This window comes from Hibiscus syriacus, unplaced genomic scaffold (assembly GCF_006381635.1).
Source record: "Hibiscus syriacus cultivar Baekdansim isolate YM2019G1 unplaced genomic scaffold, ASM638163v2 tig00110332_pilon, whole genome shotgun sequence".
In the NCBI taxonomy this organism is placed as follows: Eukaryota; Viridiplantae; Streptophyta; class Magnoliopsida; order Malvales; family Malvaceae; genus Hibiscus; species Hibiscus syriacus.
The window spans coordinates 3,592,279-3,602,495 of NW_024062688.1; the positions used below are offsets into that span (position 1 = coordinate 3,592,279).

Here is a 10,217-nt window from a genome sequence, read left to right on the forward strand (position 1 = left end):
AAAAAACAAAACAATTAATAAATGAGTAACAGGGAAATGTGCTTATAAATAAAGTTAAATAAATAATAATAATTAAAACGTAAATGTAAGAGACCAAATCAAAAGTAAAAAAGATACTACCTTTTATTTATTTTTCGAATCATTTACAATAGCTTTGCCTTTGTATCTTCTCGTGCTTTCCTCTATGTTTTGTGTGTAAATCGTGTCTTACAATGGTGAGTTACAATGGCTATTTATAGTGCTTGTGGATCCTATCTTTAGGAGTTTAAATCATAAAATTCTATCCTATTTTTTGAATCCTAGCAAAATTCTATCATATCTTTAGGAGTTTGAATCCTAAAATTCTATCCTATTTTTAGGAGTTTGAATCCTAATAGGACGAAAAAGGTGTGTTGACATTAAGCAATGTGTGTTGATGGCTCTAATTGCCCACCTGGAATTAAATTATTCGATAATGCGAAGTACATGACCTTGCAATAAACATTGCCTCCACGACAACTGCTATTGAATTCCATCCATAATTTATGGCCAAGCTATCTTATTTTCTTTATTATTTCTATTATACATTTAAACTGAATTTCTTTATTCATTTACTTATTATCAATTAAATTTAGGTCAATCATTTGTACAAGCTCATCTCCTTCTGTTAGGGTTATTATGTTATATCTTTTTAGAAGTCAACCTCAATTTGAATTTATTTTATAAGTTAGAGATGGTTTAATTACAAATAATTGTATTGGCGACCTTTCATTGCGTAAAAGGATAAAAGCTAAATTCATAATTGCTTAATTTACTACATCTTTTAATTATAAGTTATTAGATTTCATCAAATGATCTTAAAATTTATCATCGTAAACCTTAAAACTTAAAATATAAACTTTACAAGTTAAATAACACACATTGACATTAAAAAATAAATTTGTGCAAATTTTAGTTTGCACAATCTATATATTACATATTTTTTTCTTTAAAAATTTATATTTGATACATTGGTTGTGTAAACTTTATTTTATACGATTTTTTATTTTAATATGAGATTTTAAATCTTAAACCGTCAAACCTAAATTTATAAACTTAAAATCTAATCCCTAAAATACAAAACTCTAAACATGATACATGACATTTGGAATAGATGTGCTTGTAGACGATAATTTTAGTACTTCTTTAATATTGGTAGGCAGTAATTTTTTAAAAGTAACAATGAGATTGAAATAAAATTTTAGTTATAACAAAGAGGTGATATGAGATATCAAGAATAATTTTTTTCGTGTTGGAAAATCTCTTTGTTGTAATCAAATGGTTTGATTGAGACTGCCCCACTGGATACGCAGTTGCTGACTCTGTATAGACTCTTAATCCCACTTCTTGTTCTTCCTTCTGAACCTCCCTTTATTGTTTTCTTTTTCTGTTAATCTTCCCGTCACTTTCTCGAGAAAATGATGGACATGAAGGAAAATCCAAAGTTGGTAAGTATAAAATCTCTTGGTTTTTTTGCTTTTGTTTCTGTTTTCCTCTGACTGTGTCTGGTCGGGTTCTTCATAGAATTTAGAGTCTTCCTAAGAGGATGGTGTGTCAGAAGAGAAGAAATCCATTCAAAAGATTTCAATTTTGGATCTTTCTAACGGATTCCAATACACACCTACTGATAAATCCGATAGTTTTTCCATCGACATGGAAAGTTTCTCTCATGGAGTATTCGATAAAGAAATGAATCCAAATCCAAGAATCACAGTAAGTTTCCTTTATTGACATAATTCGAAACATGCTGTGTTTTTTTAATGTCACATGTTTGATTAGAAAATTTCCGCAGAGAAGCCTTTCACGAAAAGGGTCGCCACCAGATTCTTTTGTTTCCTCTTCACCCAGAGGTACAAACTTTTCCTTCACAATTGCGTTGCCAATTTTCCATTTGTCTTTTTTCTTTTCAACTTCCCCCAAAAGAAAATTCCAGGAAAAATTTACCATGTACTACCGCATGTTTAATTAGCTTGGTGTGCAAAGGACAGATTCTTGAGAGTAAGTGTCCTTTTTGTTGATGCACTTGTCTTAGCTGCAATCTTTTTCGCATGCATTATTTGAATTTCAGGGAAAAAAATACTGTTAGTTTACATTGGTTTTATTGATTGAGCATTGAATTAATTGTAATTCAACTACTCTGGTAGGGTCGTGTATGCCTGAAAAGCCCACTGTGGTGGTTTCCGGGACCACCGGTCCTGCCACCAACCAACAAGTTCATCATCAGATCACCATTACGACCGGCAGTATCGCTGCAGCGACTGAAAGCAGATTTAATATGAGGAGAAATATTTGCAGACTGCCTCCTCCGCCATGGCTGCTTGATCCCAAGAGGATTCTCATGTTATTTGTGTTGAAAGTATTAAAATGATTTTCAAGTTTGGTAACCAATTTTGAAAAAATGGTTTTCAAAGTTTGGTAAATGTTTATTTGAAAAATAGTTTTTCAAAGTTTGGTAAATGTTTATTTGAAAAATAGTTTTTCAAAGTTTGGTAGATGTTTGTTGAAAAATGATAATGGGATAATCACAATTAATACCTAAGCTTTAGGGTATTTACATGATTAAGTCCTTAAGTTTCAACTATAAATACCCTAGTTCATTTAGCTTTAAAACCATCCCAAAAATCATTTCTTTCTCCTAATACTAGAGAGTTTTCTTGTGAGTAGTGAATGTTTTGTAAACACCTGTAAATTTTCTCTCTTAGTAAAAGATCCGCAGCAGTCTGGAGACGTAAGCACAATTGGCTAAACTCCGTTATCAATTTCGGGTATTATTTTTCCGCTTTTATTTTGCATTCTCACTAATCTGATTATAGGGAAATTACTTGTACTTGGTTTATTTCCCAACAACTGGTAATCAGAGCTTTTGGGTTGTGAATTTTGTCAATTTTTTGCGAGGTTACTATTCGGATTACTATTCACGTGAATAGTGAATTTCGTGAATAGTGAAATTCGGTCGGCGATACGAGTTTGTCGACGGAGGTGTTCTAATACACGGCAGTTCGCAAAAATTGTCAGAAACGATCCAAACGAAGCCAGATTCGAGTGGGAGCGATGACTGCAGATGAAGGGAAGGTGAAAATTGAAAAGTTCGATGGTGCAGACTTTGGATTTTGGAAGATGCAAATTGAAGATTTTCTATACCAGAAAAATCTATATCAACCCCTCTCAGGAAAACAACCAGAGGGCATGAAGAATGAAGACTGGGCTCTTCTCGACAGACAAGCCCTCGGAGTTATCCAACTGACGTTATCCCGCAATGTTACTTTCAACATAGCAAAGGAAAAGACCACGGCGGGTTTTATGACGACTCTCTCCAGTATGTATGAGAAGCCATCGGCCTCAAACAAAGTTCATTTGATGAGGCGATTATTCAATTTGCGGATGAAGGAAGGGGCATCGGTGGCACAACACCTAAATGAACTCAACACAATCACAACCCAGTTGAGTTCAGTGGAAATTGAATTTGATGATGAAGTTCGAGCTTTAATTCTCTTATCATCTTTACCAGACAGTTGGAATGCTACTGTTACAGCAGTCAACAGTTTGTCGGGAAACAGCAAATTAAAATTCGACGATGTTCGGGATCTGGTACTGAGCGAAGAAATTCGACGGAGAGAATCGGGTGAAGCATCAACCTCCTCAGCCTTGCACACGGAGTCCAGAGGGAGAACTTCAGAAAGAATTCAAATCGTGGCAGATCGAAATCCAGAAGGGGAAAAATCAAGAACAGGAAATAAAGATTTTACCTGTTATAATTGCGGCAAGAAGGGCCACTTCAAAAGAGATTGCCGAGCACCGAAGAAAAATACCGGCGCACAGGAATCTGCCAACATGACGGAGGAGACAAGTGATGCCATGATTTTAAGCGTTAACAGTCCGATTGAATCATGGATTTTGGATTCAGGGGCATCTTTCCACTCCACGTCATGCCAAGAAATCATGGAGAACTATGTCAGTGGTGATTTTGGGAAGGTTCATCTTGCTGATGATGAAACCTTGAAGATCGTCGGAAAAGGAGACATCCGACTAAAGCTGCCAAACCAGACCACCTGGAAGCTGACAGGAGTAAGACATATTCCTGGTCTCAAAAGAAATTTGATTTCTGTAGGACAGCTTGATGGAGAAGGATACAGTACAACCTTTTCAGGTTGTGAATGAAAGATTACCAAAGGAGCACTCGTCATTGCTCGTGGTAAGAAGACTGATACTCTCTATGTAACCTCAAATTTAAAGAATATCATTGCAGTAGTAGATGCTGATGGAAAATCAAACCTATGGCACCAAAGGCTTGGCCATATGAGCGAGAAAGGGATGAAGACACTTTTGTCAAAGGGGAAGCTGCCGGATCTAAAGAATGTAGATGTCGGACTATGCGAGGATTGCCTCTTTGGCAAACAAAAGAAAGTCAGCTTTGCAAAGATTGGTAAGACACCCAAGGCTGAAAGTTAGAGTTAGTTCATACTGAGTATGGGGACCATCTCCAGTTCCATCTCTTGCAGGCTCATTTATATGTCACATTCATCGATGATTCTACAAGGAAGGTGTGGGTTTATTTTCTGAAGAAAAAATCAGAAGTCTTTGATACCTTCAGAAAATGGAAGGCCATGGTGGAAAATGAGAATGGTATGAAAGTCAAGCGGTTGAGGTCTGACAATGGAGGAGAGTACAGAAATAGGAGATTCAGAGATTTTTGCGCAAACAATGGGATCAAGATGGAGACAACAGTTCCCATGACACCGCAGCAGAATGGCGTAGTAGAGCGCATGAAACTCTGAATGAACGTGCCAGAAGCATGAGGAACATGTCGGATTGCCCAAATTTCTATGGGCTGAAGCTATTAACCTGCAGCTTACCTGATCAACCGTGGGCCCTCAGTTCCTTTGGATGGCAGAATACCAGAGGAAGTTTGGAGCAAGAAAGAAATAAACCTTTCACACTTAGAGTGTTTGGTTGTATTTCTTATGTACACATAGACTCTGCTGAAAGAAGTAAACTTGATGCTAAGTCCAACAAATGTGCCTTTGTTGGTTACGACGGTGATGAGTTCGGTTACCGGTTTTGGGACTATGAAAATCGAAAGATCATTAGAAGCAGAAATGTCATTTTCAATGAGAATGTGATGTACAAAGATAGGTCAACTGTAGAATCAAGCAGCTCCAATACCAAAGCTGAAACAAAGGAATTGCTGAGTTTGAGGAGATTTCTGGAAATGATGTTCAGATCAGTCCTGAAGCAGTTCAAGAAGAACCAGCACACCGAAACTAAGACGCTCCTCCAGGAATTCCTAAACCAACCCAACGGTATTCTCCTTCTTTGCACTACTTGTTGCTGACTGACAATGGTGAACTAGAGTGCTATGATGAAGCAATGCAAGTGGAGGATTCAGTCAAGTGGGAGTCTTCCATGAAAGATAAGATGAACTCGCTTTTGTCAAATCAGACGTGAGAATTAGCTGAATTACCACCAGGCAAGAAAGCGCTTCACAATAAGTGGATTTACAGGATCAAAGAAGAGCACGAAGGGAGCAAACGCTACAAAGCGAGATTGGTTGTCAAAGGTTTTCAGTAAAAAGAAGGTATTGACTACAATGAAATTTTCTCTCCAGTCGTGAAACTGTCTACAATCAGACTGGTGTTGAAAATTGTAGCTGCAGAGAATTTACATCTTGAGCAGTTAGATGTAAAGACAGCTTTCCTTCATGGTGATTTGGAGGAAGAAATCTATATGAGGCAGCCATAATGCTTCATAGAGGCATGCAAGAAAAACCTGGTATGCAGGTTGAAGAAGAGCTTGTATGGTTTAAAACAAGCTCCTAGACAGTGGTACAAGAAGTTCGAGTTGTCAAAGGTTTTCAGTAAAAAGAAGGTATTGACTACAATGAAATTTTCTCCAGTCGTGAAACTGTCTACAATCAGACTGGTGTTGAAAATTGTAGCTGCAGAGAATTTACATCTTGAGCAGTTAGATGTAAAAGCTTTCCTTCATGGTGATTTGGAGGAAGAAATCTATATGAGGCAGCCATAATGCTTCATAGAGGCATGCAAGAAAAAACCTGGTATGCAGGTTTGAAGAAGAGCTTGTATGGTTTAAAACAAGCTCCTAGACAGTGGTACAAGAAGTTCGATAGTTTCATGAGTAGCAGTGGTTTTACCAGATGCCAAGCAGATCATTGTTTCTACATCAAGAGGTTTGACAATAACTTCATTATTTTATTGTTGTACGTTGATGACATGCTCGTTGCAGGCTCAGACATGCAAGAGATTATAAACTGAAGCAAAATTGTCAAAGCAGTTTGCTATGAAGGATTTGGGCGCTGCAAAGCAGATTCTTGGGATGAGGATCAAGAGACACAAAGTCGGGGACTTTGATATTATCACAGGCTGAGTACATCAACAAAGTACTCTCCAGGTTCAACATGCAAGATGCTAAACCAGTAAGTACACCTTTAGGTGTTCATTTCAGACTCTCCAAAGAACAGTCACCAAAGACGGAGGAAGAACGTGCACACGTGGTGAAGGTGTCGTATGCCTCAGCAATTGGAAGTCTGATGTATGCCATGGTTTGTACCAGACCAGATATTGCTCAAGCAGTGGGAGCTGTTAGCAGGTACATGAATAATCCGGGCAAGGTACTGGGAAGCAGTCAAATGGATCCTCAATACTGCGGGGTACCACAAACAAAGAACTTTGTTTCAAAGGTGGAGATACGATACTGACAGGCTATGTAGATGCTGACTTAGCCGGAAATGTTGACATCAGAAGGAGCACTACAGGGTATGTCTATACTCTAAGAGGAACCACAGTGAGTTGGGTTTCTCAACTACAGAAGATAGTTGCTCTCTCCATAACTGAAGCAGAACATATCGCTGTTACGAAAGCTAGCAAGGAGATGGTTTGGCTCCAAAGTTTCTTGGAAGAGTTAGGAAAGAAACAAGATAACAATGTCTTGTATTGCGACAGTCAAAGTGTTATACATCTAGCAAAGAATTCGTCTTTTCATTCCAGGACAAAGCAATACAATTGCGATATCATTTTATCCGGTCTCTTCTGGAAGATGGGATTTTGAAAACTTGAAAGATCAGTGGAGCTCAAAATCCGGCAAACATGTTGACAAAGACGGTGACTACAGAAAAACTGAAGTTGTGTTCAACTTCAGTTGGCATGCTAGTAACAAGACTAGAAAAGCTGTGCATTGATCGAGTGTGAAGACAGATTAAAATCAGTCTTCAAGTGGGAGATTGTTGAAAGATTAAAAAATGGTTTTAAGTTTGGTAACCAACTTTGAAAAATGGTTTTCAAAGTTTGGTAAATGTTTCTTGAAAATGGTTTTCAAAGTTTGGTAAATGTTTCTTTGAAAAATAGTTTTCAAAGTTTGGTAGATGTTTGTTGAAAAATGATAATGGGATAATCACAATTAATACCTAGGCTTTAGGGTATTTACAAGATTAAGTCCTTAAGTTTCAACTATAAATACCCTAGCTCATTTAGCTTCAAAATCATCCCAAAAATCATCCCAAAAATCATTTCTTTCTCCCGATACTAGAGAGTTTTCTTGTGAGTAGTGAGTGTTTTGTAAACACCTGTAAATTTTCTCTCTTAGTAAAAGATCTGCAGTAGTCCGGAGACGTAAGCACAATTGGCTAAACTCCGTTATCAATTTCGGGTATTATTTTTCCGCTTTTATTTTGCATTCTCACTAATCTGGTTATAGGGAAATTACTTGTACTTGGATTATTTCCCAACAATTTGCCACATTGTAATCTTGCAAAGTTGTTTATGGTATTTCACCTGCAAATACATAATTTAATTTTGTATTGAAGAGAAATTTTCATTCTTCGACAGGTCGAGTATAGGCACGATTTTGCTGATATACTTTACCTTGTCAATGAGCAAAAATGTAGATCAATAGCCAGAGAAGATGGACCGCCAACATAATGCCGATTAAAATATGTTGCAGTACAATATACATAGGGGTTCAACAAAAAGAAAGTTCATAAATAGAAACAAATGGGGCCACGGGATGACAAAAGCTGATCAACCTTCCATCAAGATGATTTCTTAAAAGGAATTTTGGAGAAGACAAGGACTTACTCCACTAAGACAAAGTGTAGGAACCTTCCCTTTTAAATTACATTAATATGCATGTACTATGTATGTAAATGTAAGAGGTGGAACAAAACATGGTATCCTACCTTTTTGTGCTTATCTTGTTCGTCGTCGAAAGTTGAAATAGTTGACATGGAGCAGCAGAATCTTATCTTTGTCCCCCTTCTTTTTTTTCTGACAATCCAACTTCAAAGTGCTTGTTGTTCTTTGTGGCTTTCAGGTGACTGAACTGTGTAAAGTGATGGCTATGAACCTGAGATGCACAAGCACTAAAAGTATTTGTATATTTGCATGTATTAGCATGCGCACTCCAAGTTCCTTACCTTTTTTGGACCAAAGGTTAGGCTGTGGGGAATAAAGAAGGGGATACCTATGGGGGGATTCCTTTCCAGAGGCTTGTAGGCTGGTTCCAACAGCTTTCAAGGCCAAGCACTTACTTATGGTTCAGTTGAAATGGAAAAAGATTGAATCATTCCTTGTACTTTTACATAGGTAATCATGGTGCTTTGCGAATCCATGTTAGTGAAATTGAGCAAAAGAGAAAATGCACGATGACGCATGCACTAAATAAAACAGAATAATAGGCATTATGTGTACTATGACCATGAACAAGCAAGGACTGAAAATTTGACGGTCCAGAAAAGCTGCATCATACAGGATACATTTGTTGAAATTTTCTTACCATATTTTTTCATCCTTAAGCTTACCAATGGTCTCTAAAAATGTCTCCATGTCTAAAAAAAAAAAAATGTCAGCCTTGCATGAGTTTTGAGGTAGACTCCCATCATCCTGCTTCATTGTCCGCCAAAAGTATTAGTCCGAATGAGGGAAGCTCCTTCCGGGAATACAAGGAAACACCTAAACGAGACTCTGCCATGGAAAGATCAACTAAAGTACAAGTAGACAAAATTATAAATGTCTGAGCCCGGGCTCGAACCGGGGACCTCTAGTGTGTGAGACTAGCGTGATAACCAACTACACCACCCAGACAGCTGATTTAGAGACATCGAATTGGTTTTTTAAACGTATAATTTCTTTATCCTTTTTATGATTAAATTTTAATAAAAATATTTTTTAGTTAATTTTCAACTTCTAAAAGAATGATTTTCAATGGAAAAAATATACAAATAATAATGTTTAACAATAAAATTTACTTTTATATAGTATGTGAATAACTAATTTTAAACCCACAAAATTTTTATAACTTTGAATAGAACCAACATGTACATTTGAGTGTTATTTGATTGTTGATTTCATTTTTACTATACAAAATATAACATTTATCAAAATAAAAATAATTATACTAAAAATATGTAATTTACTTGTAGTACTTATTAGACATAAATAACTTGGATGCTTTTTGTTTTCTTTCCTTTGAGTTAGTATTAGAGATTTTTTTAGTTTATCACATGATGGATTTAAGACTATCGTCATCAAATATTTCTTCAATTATCGATCTCTTCACATAAAATATAAAATGTTTGATTGTGTGGGCAATTTACTAGATTGGACTACTTCTATTGATTTTTCTCTTTCACTTTGAACTTGTGATTCTTAAAGACAAGAACCTTTGTCAATTCTTTCTCAGGTTATATATTTCCTTCAAGAAAAAAAATTGTTGAAAAAATAGTATTGTCTTTCCATTTTCCTGACTCTTTGTAACCAAATCATAAATAATTTGATTTATTTGATTGTGAAATACAATTTTTACTTCTCCATTGTACTATGTGATAATTAAGAAACATTATCATCATGTATATGTTATTTAAAAATTTCTTCGATATTTTTAACACTAGGAGTTTAGAAGGCATGAGAGCAAAGATAGTAAAAAATCATTTTTTTTGTAAGTATAATAAATCTCAATATTTATTGTGTTAAATTAGATTGTTTGAACTCTTGAGTTATTTTCATCATCACTTTAAAGTATAAATTTTACATTTTATGCAACTTCTTTCTAAGTCAATGGGATACCATCAAAAAAATTCTTTCTGAAACTGTTTATATATTTTTTATGCATAAGTTAAAATACTAGAGCCTTTAATTGTATATGTAATTGAGATATTTTTGCGTTGCAAACTTTCTCAATTTAGAAAG

At 35.9% G+C, this 10,217-nt stretch overlaps 1 long non-coding RNA gene and 1 other non-coding gene across 2 annotated transcripts; one reads left to right on the forward strand and one right to left on the reverse strand.

Moving 5' to 3' along the window:
- The first annotated feature begins 1,598 nt into the window (after window positions 1-1,598).
- Window positions 1,599-2,346, forward strand: LOC120119930. The gene is made up of 3 exons (XR_005515870.1): window positions 1,599-1,731; window positions 1,798-1,868; window positions 2,163-2,346. It is a non-coding gene; the product is annotated as an uncharacterized LOC120119930 (long non-coding RNA).
- A 6,693-nt stretch (window positions 2,347-9,039) lies between these two features.
- TRNAV-CAC lies at window positions 9,040-9,113 on the reverse strand. The gene has a single exon. It is a non-coding gene; the product is annotated as a tRNA-Val (tRNA).
- Window positions 9,114-10,217: the final 1,104 nt, after the last annotated feature.